The sequence below is a fragment of the Lampetra fluviatilis genome, chromosome 35 (genome assembly GCF_964198595.1).
Source record: "Lampetra fluviatilis chromosome 35, kcLamFluv1.1, whole genome shotgun sequence".
In the NCBI taxonomy this organism is placed as follows: Eukaryota; Metazoa; Chordata; class Hyperoartia; order Petromyzontiformes; family Petromyzontidae; genus Lampetra; species Lampetra fluviatilis.
The window spans coordinates 12,141,117-12,156,664 of record NC_136309.1 but is presented as its reverse complement, the minus strand read 5'-3'; the positions used below and the strand labels follow the sequence as shown (position 1 = coordinate 12,156,664).

Sequence of the window (15,548 nt, the reverse complement as noted above, 5' to 3'; positions counted from 1 at the left end):
CCTTGAGATCATTGACAAGATCCTCCCGTGTAGTTCTGGGCTGATTCCTCACCGTTCTCATGATCATTGCAACTCCACGAGGTGAGATCTTGCATGGAGCCCCAGGCCGAGGGAGATTGACAGTTCTTTTGTGTTTCTTCAACTGTTGTCACCTTCTCACCAAGCTGCTTGGCGATGGTCTTGTAGTCCATTCCAGCCTTGTGTAGGTCTAAAATCTTGTCCCTGACATCCTTGGAGAGCTCTTTGGTCTTGGCCATGGTGGAGAGTTTGGAATCTGATTGATTGCTTCTGTGAACAGGTGTCTTTTATACAAGTAACAAGCTGAGATTAGGAGCACTCCCTTTAAGAGTGTGCTCCTAATCTCAGCTCGTTACTTGTATAAAAGACACCTGGGAGCCAGAAATCTGTCTGATTGAGAGGGGGTCAAATACTTATTTCCCTCATTAAAATGCAAATCAATTTATAACATTTTTGACATGCGTTTTTCTGGATGTTTTGGTTGTTATTCTGTCTCTCACTGTTCAAATAAACCTACCATTAAAATTGTAGACTGATCATTTCTTTGTCAGTGGGCAAACGTACAAAATCAGCAGGGGATCAAATACTTTTTTCCCTCACTGTATGGACGACTGTAAAGTGCGTGCGCTTCTGACATTTGTCACCAACAACGTGGGAAAAAACGCATCCACATGCAGTGGATTGGCGCGGATGCTAATGAACTGCTGTTGCTGATCAGCCTTTGCTACAGCTGCTGATACTGATGCTGAGATGATGATGTTGATTATTACGCTGCTATTCATGAAAGTCTGATGTTGCTGCTGGTATTTTCTGTTGTTGGTGATTATTAAGCACTACCCCAATACGTCATTTCTCAATACAATACCGACGAGCATTCCATTGTAATCGTAATATCTAGGATGTTAGGTAGAATCCCCCCCCCAACCCTAGCATTTTCCTGCCCACGCAGCTCCTCCGCTCCCTGTGTAAACAATCGAATTTTTTACGCTTATCAACACAGAAGTGTACTCCCAGAGACTCTCCCTGCCGTGACCCTGTGAGTCTCACGCGGAGAAGGGTTAAACTCCACGGAAGAGTTTAAAATTCTATTGTTGTTTAATGACGTGAGAACTGGAGACGGCAGCGATAGTCTCATTGTGACACGAACACGCGGACCGTGGGAGCTGCTGGTGATAAAGGATATGCGCGTGCACAGGACCCACAGAGAGCCATCGCCAGGCGTACAAATCGCACTGCGCATGCGACTGATTGATCGGCGGCATCCACGCCTATGACAGCCCAACCGGGTCCCGCGTGATGCCGTTGCTTCTCAGTTGAAGTAAGAGGAAACACTAGAAAGGTGCAGCTCGGCAAGTGCTTGCAGGAAGGGCGTCCATGAGAAGTAGCTCTACAGTCGAGAGGGTGTTCTATTCCAAGCTGTGTTGGATGACGTGGGTGTAACCACATTTTACCCCCACATTCAGTCCATCTGCCAATATGGGGGGCCCATCCATACTGCGGCTGCTGGTAGGACATGCCCCATTATTTCAGCTGCAGCCTCGCTGGGAGACCCAATCGAAGCACTCGCTACCTCTGGATTGCAAGTCCAGCGTGATAACCATTATTACAAACATCGTCAATAAGTGGCGGTGACGTCACCACGACGCTTGTGCCAGGCTAGGTGTACCTTGAAGCCACGTTAAGTATCGAAGGCTTCCTTGCAGGAGGTCTCGGGACAGACTCAGGTGCCATAGATTGACTGAGGTGACTAGCCGATGCACCGCCTTTGCTCCCTCCTGTTCCAACGTGCTGAGTTTTAGTCGCTGAGCCATGCGACGCCTATAATCGGGGAATCCCCGTGCCTCCGCATCGCGTCACTGGCTTAAATCTCACTGCAGCAACGGCACACACGCAGACACAGCAAAGCAGCCGCCCTGTGCTTGTGTACTGACATGGAGGTGGTCATCGCGGTGAGCGTGGCCATGCTAATCGCCCGGGCTTCGGGCTGCAGCGACTGCACGGAGACGTTCGCGGGGTCGCTCGGGGTAAGTGCGGAGAGCGGAGAGCGCGGCACCCCTCGGGCCAGGCAGCGACAGTGGGCGGTGGCTTCGCCTGTTTGTAGGAGCGCCTTCGCCGCGTTTTTGTTGTTGTTGTAGACGGTTTTACGGTTTGAATCCGATGGCAGCCTTGGTTAATGCCGAGGCCGTGTTAACCGTAACCTATTGCGCAGTCTTCTTCACAGCGGACGTTAAAATATCTGGTGACGTCGTTGGAAAAAGTAGAGCCATCGTGTGTCGGTGGCAAGGCACAAATTTAGCAAATTTTAAAAATGACACCAGAAATTACTCAAATTGGAATGAACCTCCTGCAAAAATAGTCTCGAGACTCAGGCTTTCCTTAGTCGACAAGGCATATATATTTAAAAAAAACATAATCTCATGAGGGAAGTGCTGTCAGCGAGCACGTATTTACGTCCTGAATCTTAACTCGTCGACTTAGGGAAGGTCCGGGACATGTTTTACACCTCTTGGTGTTTTCCGTCGTTAGGAATCGAACCCGGGAAGCCAACGTCTTAGCACAGGGCCCTCCGCTTACGAAAGGCCAATTGCTCAATTACCGTTGGGCGTCGATGTCGCTGATCGTGATCAATCCTCATCGCTCGCAAGAGCAATGAAATGGGCATCGCTTTGTGGGAAGCTAACAGTGCTCATCAAGTGTCGAGACAGGAACCACCCTCAAATGAAATCGGAATTTCCACCACTTTGCTCAGGGCCACCAGTGGACCGGAGCACAGCACTCGTTCCACTTTGGTCACGGTGTGGGGCCAGGGTGGACTCCTGCTGCTAAGGGAAAGGGTGGACTCCTGCTGCTAGGGGCCAGGGTAGACTCCTGCTGTTAGGGGAAAGGGTGGACTCCTGCTGCTAGGGGCAAGGGTGGACTCCTGCTGCTAGGGGCCAGGGTAGACTCCTGCTGCTAGGGGAAAGGGTGGACTCCTGCTGCTCGGGGGAAGGGTGGACTCCTGCTGCTAGGGGCCAGGGTAGACTCCTGCTGCTAGGGGAAAGGGTGGACTCCTGCTGCTAGGGGCAAGGGTGGACTCCTGCTGCTAGGGGCCAGGGTAGACTCCTGTTGCTAGGGGAAAGGGTGGACTCCTGCTGCTAGGGGCAAGGGTGGACTCCTGCTGCTAGGGGCCAGGGTAGACTCCTGCTGCTAGGGGAAAGGGTGGACTCTTGCTGCTAGGGGCAAGGGTGGACTCCTGCTGCTAGGGGCAAGGGTGGACTCCCGCTGCTAGGGGCAAGGGTGGACTCCTGCTGCTAGGGGCCAGGGTAGACTCCTGCTGCTAGGGGAAAGGGTGGACGCCTGCTGCTAGGGGCAAGGGTGGACTCCTGCTGCTAGGGGCCAGGGTAGACTCCTGTTTCTAGGGGAAAGGGTGGACTCCTGCTGCTAGGGGCAAGGGTGGACTCCTGCTGCTAGGGGCCAGGGTAGACTCCTGCTGCTAGGGGAAAGGGTGGACTCCTGCTTCTAGGGGCAAGGGTGGACTCCTGCTGCTAGGGGCAAGGGTGGACTCCCGCTGCTAGGGGCAAGGGTGGACTCCTGCTGCTAGGGGCCAGGGTAGACTCCTGCTGCTAGGGGAAAGGGTGGACTCTTGCTGCTAGGGGCAAGGGTGGACTCCTGCTGCTAGGGGAAAGGGTGGACTCCTGCTGCTAGGGGCCAGGGTAGACTCCTGCTGCTAGGGGAAAGGGTGGACTCCTGCTGCTAGGGGCAAGGGTGGACTCCTGCTGCTAGGGGCCAGGGTAGACTCCTGCTGCTAGGGGCAAGGGTGGACTCCTGCTGCTAGGGGAAAGGGTGGACTCCCGCTGCTAGGGGCAATGGTGGACTCCCGCTGCTAGGGGCAAGGGTGGACTCCTGCTGCTAGGGGCCAGGGTAGACTCCTGCTGCTAGGGGAAAGGGTGGACTCTTGCTGCTAGGGGCCAGGGTAGACTCCTGCTGCTAGGGGAAAGGGTGGACTCCTGCTGCTAGGGGCAAAGGTGGACTCCTGCTGCTAGGGGCCAGGGTAGACTCCTGCTGCTAGGGGAAAGGGTGGACTCCTGCTGCTAGGGGAAAGGGTGGACTCCTGCTGCTAGGGGCAAGGGTGGACTCCTGCTGCTAGGGGCAAGGGTGGACTCCTGCTGCTAGGGGCAAGGGTGGACTATTGCTGCTAGGGGCAAGGGTGGACTCTTGTTGCTAAGGGCAAGGGTGGACTCCTGCTGCTAGGGGCCAGGGTAGACTCCTGCTGCTAGGGGAAAGGGTGGACTCCTGCTGCTAGGGGCAAAGGTGGACTCCTGCTGCTAGGGGCAAGGGTGGACTCCTGCTGCTAGGGGCAAGGGTGGACTCCTGCTGCTAGGGGAAAGGGTGGACTCCTGCTGCTAGGGGCAAGGGTGGACTCCTGCTGCTAGGGGCAAGGGTGGACTCCTGCTGCTAGGGGCAAGGGTGGACTATTGCTGCTAGGGGCAAGGGTGGACTCTTGTTGCTAAGGGCAAGGGTGGACTCCTGCTGCTAGGGACCAGGGTAGACTCCTGCTGCCAGTCTTGTATGTCCACCACTGTTGAAACAAGAGTGCAGACAGCAACCACTGCTGGTGCGTACCTCACATAGTCATTGTTTGTGGTCACATTTTCCTAATTTTTTGTCAAGAAATATTTTAGTTGCATGCTTACACTGAATGTGCACGTCTGTGAGTTGCACCGAGTACAGCTCTTGAGAACTCTAACTCTAACCCTGTTTTTCTCACCGTGCTGATATTGTATTAACTCAGGTTTTAATCAAATAATCAACGTGGTTGTATGGTATTTGAGACTAATATGTATTACTAAGTTTGAAAATACATTTCTAATACGTCTTTACTGTAATATTAACACAAATATTCAACATGATATGTTAGTAGTGTGCATGTTGTCCACATCAACATCGCGACCTCCGAGATCTGCCGTATAACAGCATCCTGCTGTGCTCCTCGGTATTCCCCTTGGTCGCCGGATTCATAGAGACCATGTCAACGCCTGTATCGGCAACCGGCCAACCCCATATCTACACATATACGTTGCAACCATTGCAACAATTGTTACCTAACTGTATCTATAACACTCACCTGCCATGTTCTTTTACCGACGTCTGCATTGCTTCTCCCGTCTTGCCGCTAAATCTCCAATATCAGTCTCAGTCACTGTGCTCAAATGGCAGCAACTTCATGTGGATCAGCTTAGAGCACCCCTGCCACATATGCCCATTTTATTGGCTTATGTAGAGCAACTATCAGAGATTCAGTTGTCAGTGATTCAGCCATGTCATCTCTTTGTCTCAAAGTTGATGGATTGCAGATGCACCTACCCATCGCCTTCACGTGTATATTTGGAAAAGTGCGAAGTCACATGGTCCATGCTTTGCCGTTTGTAGCTGCAATCGCACAGAGGAGAGAGTCTCTGATTTTCTACTTGTGTATGAGGAGTCCTCTACTCATAGTCCGTAAGCCAGGCGGATCTCTCTCCCTGGCCGCCATCATTGCGTCTCGTATCTCCCAGCGTCAGTGACTGCCCAATTCCAGTAAAAACGTTGGAGTTCAGCAATGTTGGCGGTAGCAGGGTAACTGGGTGTCTCAGAGGTCAGAGTGCTGAGCTGACAACACTGAGAATGTGAGTTATAATCCAGGCAGCCGCCTATATTTAAAACGGGTTGTCAAATGTAGCTACCGAGTTAATGGTCTCAGCCTGGTTACCAGTGAATGTACACAATACCATTATGTTACATCTGATTTAGCACGTTGGCTATATTCCAACTCTGAGAATTCTAACTATCAAGTTGACTGCCATGCAAAAATCAATACTCTCTTTAGCATAGAAAGGTGGTTGGGAAGTACTGCTCCAAGCCGTGTTACAGAGGTCACTTTAAGGGATCTCAGAAGTAGTTGTGATATCCGCTCGTGCGCGCTATTTCTTGTATTGTTCTGCGAGAGTTGCGAATGTATATCATAACACACAAGCAGGATAACAATGGGGTAATTGTGGTAAGACTGGCCTCTGATCATTTCTGTGGTAGAGTCAAAGCCCCACCCGCTACTGCTATTTCTTCATGACATAAACAGCAGGAGATATGAATGAAGATGAGAGAGTTGCACTCATAACAGATAGTGTAGAGACAGGTGGGCAATGTATTCATACCAGAGAAGAGACAGGATGTCGATGCTATGCCAAGAGATCGATTGGAGAGATTAGAGAGTTGTGGACGGTGTTTATTATTTTACAGGTTTGTGTCCAATCGGGGACGGCTGCTCCGATTTTCTCTTTCCGTGAACTTCTATTCTGTACCTCTTCTATTGTCACATCCGCCGTCCTCACATCTCATTCTACCGCATTCTGCCCCCCCCCCACTCGGTCTCCCTCTGCTTCTTCTGCTCTCCACCTGTGGTATCTCCATGGCCCCTCTCATTGCATCTCCTTTTTGTCGCTTCTCGATGCATGACCAAACGATCGCGACGCTGTCATGACCCATCGGTAGTGCATTTTCCGCTTGTTGCCGAGGTTCGTGGTTAGTTATTAGCAGGTTGCCACGGTTAGTTCCAAGGATGGATTAGCCGTGAGTAAATGCGCCGTTTGTTTCATTGTTATCCCTACAGATCCTGTGTTGTTATACGCAGAAAAGAATTCCATAGTGTGTGGGTTCAATTGTAAATTTTTAGTTATTTCGCAAAAGTTACTGTATTGGGAAAACATCCTCCTGAAAAAGATTTTGGTAAACACTCGTAATCTAAGTCTTGCCTCCCTTACCTTCTCGGAAATATTAGTAATTCCTCCTAAAGCTTGAACTTCTTAAATACGTGTCTGCTTTAGAGATTGTTGAAACCTCCATCTGACTGTACAGAGGGATAGTTTATTTCACTAATCTGTCGTTTCGAGAACCTGAAGGGGTTTCAGAGGAAGATAACCCTGTGGCGGTGAATGGGAAATTAAACAATAAGGGGATGTGTTTCCGATAAGTGAAGAGGAACTGCACAAACGGCTAATTTCGCAAGGCGCAAAAGGAGCAGCAACACTTTCACTTTGAGCGCTCTCCATGCAAGAGGTGCTCAATGTGACTTCACGCGTGGTCAGCAAGCAGTCGCAGAAGCTTGGCCAAGTCAAAGTCTTTGCCTGCTGAAGCGGGCACTGGGGCCGGTGTAATAGTGGTGAAAATTCTAATTTATATGGCAAGGCCCAATCTGCTCATAGTTCAAGTTTCCGGTTGATTTTGTGTAACCCGGTGGTGAGAACTGACGAGAGCCAGGATAGAGTCTGAATTACACCAGTGACCATCTGGGTCACCAAAATAACAAAAGCAATTACACAAAAGTACACCAATACTATAGAGTACACATAATTTCGAACAAAAACAATTGTCTTGTAAAATAAATAAATGTACTGCATAAACACATAAACAGATGTAAAATGTAATACATTTCCTGGAACAAAAGTCGGCTGAGACAAAATCACCATAGGTTGACCACGGTTGACTTTTTCACAAAACGGTGCTTATCGTATTCACCCCACAGGAATGGTCAGCTGAGTCAACTCGTGACTGCGATTGGAACTCACATCCTTTATGATTGCGAGTCGAGCGCTCGCATCGTCATCATCGGCGCGGCCTGTGTGGCGTGGATGACGGTGCACAGAACACGATGCCACGAGGGTTTATATTGCACCTCCTCGTCGTCACTGCAAAAACGCACGCAAAGTTGGGCTCGGGGTAATTCTCAGCTAAAGAAGTGGTCATGTGCAAAAGGTTCGCTAAGCACTTGGAGATGTCTGTTGGAGGAACGTATGTATTTATGGATGTATGTTGAACTTCTTTCGCACCGTACGTAGCCAACTGTGCAAATCAGAGGTTCGGGGAAGGATGAAAAAAAACAAGCAGAAAACCGAATGTGTAGCTTGGATCGAGGGTAGCCATTGAAGGTCGAGAAGACGACCTCGAACTCGTGACCTAGACCTAAGAAGCGTGACTTAGATCTCAAAACCCAAGTGGATTTCCGTGAATGGCACATCGCCTCCTCACTTAGCGAGCGATCGTCCCTTGCGCAGTGACTGCCTGTACAGTTACTGGTGAGTGGTAAGTGAGTTAGGGGAGCCTCTGGTGAGGGTCAGGTGATTGGTTAGTTTGAGTGGGTCAGGTGAGTGATAAATGAGGTAGGTGGTAAGGGGCAGGTGACTGTCAGGTGTTTTATTGGTGAATGTCTGGTGAGTGTAAATTGTGAAATTATTGACTTTTTTTTTATTAGACCCCATGCATGGGATGGGCTGCCCTCTAGCTTTAAACATGAACACTCTATCTTCTTGGTTCTTTCGGTAAAGTCACGTAGAAGGGAAATAATAAAATAATAAAAATAAAACATAAGAAATGTATTCTTATTTTATTATTTCCCTTCTACGTGACTTTACCGAAAGAACCAAGAAGATGAATCCCTGCAGTCACGAAAGCTTTAAATCGAAAAATGAACACTCTAGTGCGTGTCCTTTCAAAGGTTATACACTTTTTGTGTGTGCTTGTGTGTGTGGTAGAATTACATTTTACTGTTTTTATCTGAACTGATCTTGGGCCTTCCCTAAGTCTTCCCCTTAAACTGGCGTGGTGTGTAAACATCAGCTATGGGGAGACAGTGGCGTGATTATGGCTACCCACCTCTTTGTATGCTTTGTCAGCCTTAATAGGTGCTCCCTAACAGTACTTGTCCTAACCGTCTGTTGAAGACTGTAATCTTTGTGTCAATTTGTGTTTTTGTGTTTCTATCTGAAGAGGCCCAAGAGAGACAATGCTGCCTGCCGTGACAGCCAATACCTGCACCAGGGCCGATGCTGTGAGCAGTGTCCGACCGGTACGAGTCCGTCATGCGGAGTCGTGGGTGGTGACTGGCATGGAAAACTGGACCTTAACAAATGCTGCCCATTACCAATGATCAACCCGGTTTTTATCGTGTCGGGAGTTGGGGGTCTCAGCCAGGTCACCAGTGCCTGCACACACATCTTGTTACACTCGTTATTTCGGTTAACTCAGTTTTGTCCAAATTTGCCATGCACAAACTCTCTTTCCCCATAATGTTCAATAATGGTATTCTCATCATTTTTCTAAGGTCGATAAAATTGGTACCACTTCTTGGAAGTTGACTATGGTTGTCACGTCGACACTGAGCTCTGCCATGGTAATGTGTAAAGTCCAGCACTGTCTCAGTGCTGCCAATGCACATGGCGATTCTCCCACGTCTGCTTGAACACGGAGACATTTTAACTTTGTTATGAGGGCTTTCCATACAGTATTTGCCAATCATCAGGTGCAAGCAAGGTTAATTTATTACCGTTTACCAAGTAAGGCCCACAGAGCTGTATAGCTCTTTTTAAATCCTTTATATTAAGTTCGCTTGCTTGCTTGATTGCGTGCTTGCTTGCGTGCTTGCTTGCTTGCTTACGACCGTGCAAATCTTTCGGTCGTTTTTAACCCACTTCCGTGATCCAATCGAGCTGACATTTTCCACACAGACTCGTTGTGTGTGACAATTAATTTTCGTGAAAAAAATTCCAAAATTTTACACTGTTTAGGGAAAACAAATTAAATATTTTATTACCAATTGCTTAATGGTGGCAGACAATCATCTGACCCATAGGTGGCAGCCATCTCAAGCCAGAGGACGAGAGGACTCTAGCCGCCACGCATATAAAGGATTTATAGTGAAAAATATTGTTTTTACGGGTTTACTTGTTCAGAAGTGACCTGGCCACAAATGTAAGCTCAACGGAGTGGCTTATCATGTGGAATTTATAGCAGCCAAATCTAAACAGATTTTTCTAAACGTGGAGGGGAAAACCTGAGAACCCAGACAATAATCTATATGACCACGGGGAGAGAGACATGCAAACTACAAATATACAGGCGTCAAGGCCAGGATCGAACTCACAACCTCCTATGTACCAGGCGAGGTAGTTAACATCTCGCCACCGCGACAACATAAAAAAAACGCATGGGTAATAGACTACAGACTGCAGACATGTTTATATCATCCTCATCATCATCTTCAGTCACCATCCGTCCACTGCTGAATGTAGAAGTCCTCGCGCTGTCATCTTACCCCCTGCTCCTTCAGTGCCACAAGCCATCTCACTGCTGACCATGGATGACCTCGTTGCTATATCTCCATGGTGGTGGTCTTCCCAAAGTCAACCTCTCCATTGGCTATGTTGTATATATTGTTTTGAAGCTTTCGTGACTGCAGGAATCCATACTCTTTGGTTCTTTCGGTAAAGTCACGTAGTAAAATACCGAAATAACCAAAGAGTATTTCGATTTAAAGCTTTTGTGACTGCAGGGATTCATCTTCTTGGTTCTTTCGGTAAAGTCACGTAGAATGGAAATAATAAAATAGACTCTATACCATAGAGCCCAATGCATCTCCGACCAGGAACACATTGCCAGTAAACTCAAACACGTACGCCAAGCTCTTAAGGCTAATGGTTACTCCGACTACACAATCCGACTACATGATGGCGGCACACATCGCGTCTCAGTGAAGCCAGACGCAGTTGTCCATCGTGGGACTTTGAGAAGCATTGTCTGTAAGTTTGTTTATATTCTAATAATATTGGCAATGCTGTCGTAATGTTGGAATGACCGTTATAGTGATGTAAATGCCTTTATGGTGCCGTTAAGTTGTTGTGGTAAATACAAGGCCTAGTTAGCAACTTTCCTTATTGTGGATGTTACTTGTGATTTAGTAGGTCGAGTCAGACTTGTGTCCAGGTGGCTATGTTGCGATCCTGAGAGCAAAGATGACGAAGTATCTCATCCACAGTTTAGTGTTATGTGTAATACTGTACATTTGGGGTGAGTGGGATGAATACACGATGTGCCTTTATGCAACGCACCAGCTTGTGCTCTTGTGTAGTTGTTCAGTGGTAATGTAGGGGCCTGGTCCGTCCAGGATATATTGTTATCTAAGACAATGTTCTGATGCTGTGGTGTTCATTGTGTTGGTGTTTCCGGGTTATAACAGATGCTGTATCTGTGTTTTCTCACCAGTTTTACCTTGTTAAAATCAATAAATGACTATTGGAGTCGGACGTTCATCCTGGCTCCGAGGGTTTATTGAATGCAAGGTTATCTACTCGACTAGCGGTGCAACGCAGTGTACAGCGAGGCCGATATATTAGCTGATCCCAGTATTATATGAAAATGTCTTCGCACACTTCTTAGCTTCTCACAACTCTTAAAGCTTAGTACAGTACAAGTTCTCGCAGTCCTTGACTCTGCAAGAGACTCTATCTCGGCCTCGCTGTGCGCTGCGTTGCACCGCTAGTCGAGTAGATAACCTTACGTTCAATAAACCCTCGGAGCCAGGATGAACGTCCAACTCCAATCGTCATTTATTGATTGTAACAAGGTAAAACTGGTGAGAAAACACAGATACAGCATCTGTTATAATCCGGAAACACCAACACAATGAACACCACAGCATCAGAACATTGTCTTAGATAACAATAGATCCTGGACGGACCAGGCCCCTACATTACCACTGAACAACTAGACAAGAGCACAAGCCGGTGCGTTGCATACAGGCACATCGTGTATTCATCCCACTGCACCCCAAATGTACAGCATTACACATAACACTAAACTGTGGATGAGATACTTCGTCATCTTTACTCTCAGGATCGCAACATAGGCACAAGTCTGACTCGACCTACTACATCACAAGTAACATACACAATAAGGAAAGTCGCAGGCTTCGTTACTAACTAGGCCTCGTATTTACAACAACAACTTAACGGCACCATAAAGGCATTTACATCACTATAACGGTCATTCCAACATTACAACAGCATTGCCAATATTATAGGAATATAAACAACTTACAGAAAATGCTTCTTAAGCTCCCACAATGGACAAGTGCGGCTGTGGTCTCACTGAGATGCGATGCGTGCCGCCATCTTGAATTATCAGTAAGATGGCAGAAGCCCGCGTGGTTCACTGAAAATCTAACATCGTCACTTCCTGGTCACGTGACCAAATTTATCATAAAAAAAAACAGGAACTTCCTGTGAACGTACGCTCCACATCTGCCGTGAGGCAAGACAGACTCAAAACATGAGGGAAACCCTAGAATACAACTTTCAGCAATACTCAGAGTCTGTCAGCGCAGAACTCAACACTTAGCAACACACAGCCCTTTGTCTCTGCAAGACTCGACACTTATGGTTGATTCCAAGGACCATACCCCAGAGTAAGACTCTTGACACTTGTCTGGTTACGGGCGCCTCCCGGAGTTTGCCGTTGCAAGACTTACCGTAGTTTGTGTGGATTTGGCTTCATCGTTATTTCCGATATTTCCTCCGCCTCTTGCATCCTTCTCACAAAGGCTTGGATTTTCATTTGATTTTGCTCCTTGGCTCGTTATTGGTCATTTTTTGGTCTTTTGATTTTCTCTCACAAAGCAGCTGGTGTCCTTTCATTTTGCTCACACAAAGCAGTAGCTGTGGCCATGAGGTTGTGTGTGACCTTTCTGTGTCCGGGTGTGCGTGTCTTCACCGCCGCCGTGTCTGGTTCACGTGAGCAGCGTTTGCAGCACTCCTGTCGCGGTTGGAACTCTCGCATGGGACTTGATTCCCTGCTACCACGTGCTATGCTAGCTACTGGGAAGACAAAGGCGCTTGGTCAGGCTCTGGTTATGCCCCTGGAATGCATACTATTTGGTCCATGGAGGATTGACATAGTTCGTATTGTATATCTTCTGAATGATCTCAGTTATAATACTCCCATAATTGTTATTCGGTTTATGCTTAACCACGATTTGTGGCACGTATGTATAGATGGTGGGTGTTAATAAACATGCAACTAGTCGTATTCAAAACCTCCTGAGCTACATCATCATCTTCTTCTTGGTTATTTCGGTAAAGTCACGTAGAAGGAAAATAATAAAATAATTAAATTTAAACTAAATAAAATAAAAATTCTCACGACGTTTCGGCCACAACACAAGCAGCCGTCCTCAGGTGAAGAAACAGAGCTGTCGGAAAGACAGCGTCCCAATGAACACCGCCAGGCTTGACAGCGTATATTTAAGCTGGGTCGGGGGGAGGAGAGCGCCTTGACAAAGGAGTTTACATATCAACACCGGAATCAAGCATATTGATGACAGCAGCAGAGGTTAGTGTAAATGCGATTGGTATTACCTTAGAGTCACGGCATCTCTTCAGAAAGGTGAGAGACTCGATTAGCTGAGCCTTCTTATGCCGGAGTTTGTTGAAGGATCTCAAAGTTATGTGAAATCCCTCCCCGTAGAGGCGGTTAAATTTCGATTTAAAGCTTTCGTGACTGCAGGGATTCATCTTCTTGGTTCTTTCGGTAAAGTAACGTAGAAGGGAAATAATAAAAAAATACAAATAAAACATAATAAAATACAATTCTCATAGGAGTTCACAGGCCTCAGTTACTGCGTTTTTTTTAGAACTTGCCAAATCCAGATATGCGAAAAATAAAGAACTATCACATTTAAATAGACAATATCACTCTTAATACTGGTAGGAACCTCCTGGTTACACCAGCCCACAGGGGATTATTGTGTCCGTCCGTCGTGCATCCAAAAATGGGAGGGGTGGGGCTGGGTGGAGAGGGGAAGGTGGGGAGGGGCTGGGTGGGGTGGGTGGGGAGGGGCTGGGTGGGGTGGGGCTGGGTGGGGTGGGGCTGGGTGGGGGGTGGGGCTGGGTGGATAGGGGCTGGTCACCCCGTGGTGCCCTTATAAAACTCAACGTTTAACCTACTCACGCCGGCTTGTGCCCACCCTCACAGTCGGGCATATTTGCGGAATACACCACGCCGCCGTTGACCCTGGCCATTGACCGAACAACCCAACGTTCCTACCAGCTCCCTCCGCAGGAATGTGTTAGATACTGTATTTTTGGAAAAGGCATATATACAACAGCTACCATTCCATCGGGAGTCTCATCCGTTGTGACCCACCCCAGCCCACATACCGCTCTGCCATCCCTGGACACTGCGTGACTGTTGTTGTTTGTTGTTGTTGTGCCAGGGTATTTTGTGGAGGCCCACTGCACTGCCTCTGCTCAAACACAATGCAAGTTGTGCCCCGAGGGCTTCTTCCTGGAAGTGGCGTCGGGGCGCGATGGCTGTTTGCGCTGTCAGCACTGTGACCCAGGTAGGAGCCGCAGTGCAAGTGGTGAACACAAAGTGAAGAGCGACCCTGCTCAGGTTCTAATGATCGTGTTCATCTGGGTGGCACGGTGGGGCCCTGATAACACTTGCACCTTAGAGCAGGAAGGACCTGGGTTCGATTCCCAGCTGCATTCTGTGTGGAGTTTGTATGTTCTCCCGCTGTCCTGTTTGGGTTTCCTCTGGGTTATCCCAATGCTGAGTATTTGCGAATCCAATTGGGATTGCACACAACAGTAACATCGCCTCCTGCGACAACTTGGCAGGACCCTCCTGAAAAAGAGTCTTGAGAATCAGGGAGGCTCTCTTTGGCAAACAAGCAGAATAATAAGAGTGGGCATGTGTGTGTGTGCGCGCACACCTGTGAGCGTTTGTGTGTGTGTGCTGCTGGTCGGCAGCGGTGGCATAACGGTTATCGCGACGCTGCGCTTCGAACCTGACGACCCAGGTTCAATTCTCGCTCACGGCCAACACCAGTGGCGATTATCTTAACCCGTCCCGGGCCTCCCCTAGGTCTACTCGGCCTCAAATGCGTACCTGGTGGGGTGTGTCAACATCACCACTGGGGAGACAGATGCTTGGGCGTGGTGATGGCCACCCACCCCCTGCTGTGCAAGCCTTCGTAGGCGCTCATCGCTGACAGAACTTGCTCCTACAGTCTGTTAAGGCTATACGGGGGATATTTGTCTATGTGTGCATGATGTGGTCTCAGTGGACGGCCTAGACGAGGCTGTCCACTGCTCCGCAACGTCGGACGCGCGCTGCCGCTGCCAGGTGGGGTCCTTCTGCTCCCACCCGAGCGGGAGCAGCTGCCTCCTGTGCCGCCACCACTCCTGGTGTGATGCCGGCACACAGCTGCTGCGCAACGGTGAGCTCTACTACAAAGCGCTTACCACCACCACTCAGCACTCACTACCACCATTTACCACCATAACACCACCACCCAGCGCTCATCACTACACCACCACCACCCAGCACTCACCACCGCTCAGCACTCACCACAACTACTCAGCACTCGCCACAACCACTCACCACAACCACTCACCAGAACCACTCACCACAACCACTCACCACACCTCAACCTCACCCATATAGCCTTAACAGACTTTGGGGCAAGTGCTGTTTGGGAGCTCCGGCACGGTTCACGAGGGGGTGGGTGACCAGTGCCACGCCCGACCGCCTTTGTTTCCCAAGTGGTAATGTTTACACACCGCACCAAGTACTCACTTAAGACTGAGTCGACTTAGGGGAGGCACAGGACCGGTTCAGATAATCGTCAATGGTGCTGGTCATGAGTAGGAAACAAACTCAGATCGCTGGGGCATAATCTCCCT

At 48.7% G+C, this 15,548-nt stretch overlaps 1 long non-coding RNA gene across 1 annotated transcript; it reads left to right on the top strand.

Moving 5' to 3' along the window:
- The first annotated feature begins 1,965 nt into the window (after positions 1 to 1,965).
- LOC144944683 (uncharacterized) lies at positions 1,966 to 14,103 on the top strand. Its single transcript, XR_013639613.1, has 3 exons — positions 1,966 to 2,042; positions 8,797 to 8,875; positions 14,075 to 14,103. It is a non-coding gene; the product is annotated as an uncharacterized LOC144944683 (long non-coding RNA).
- The last annotated feature ends 1,445 nt before the right edge of the window (positions 14,104 to 15,548 follow it).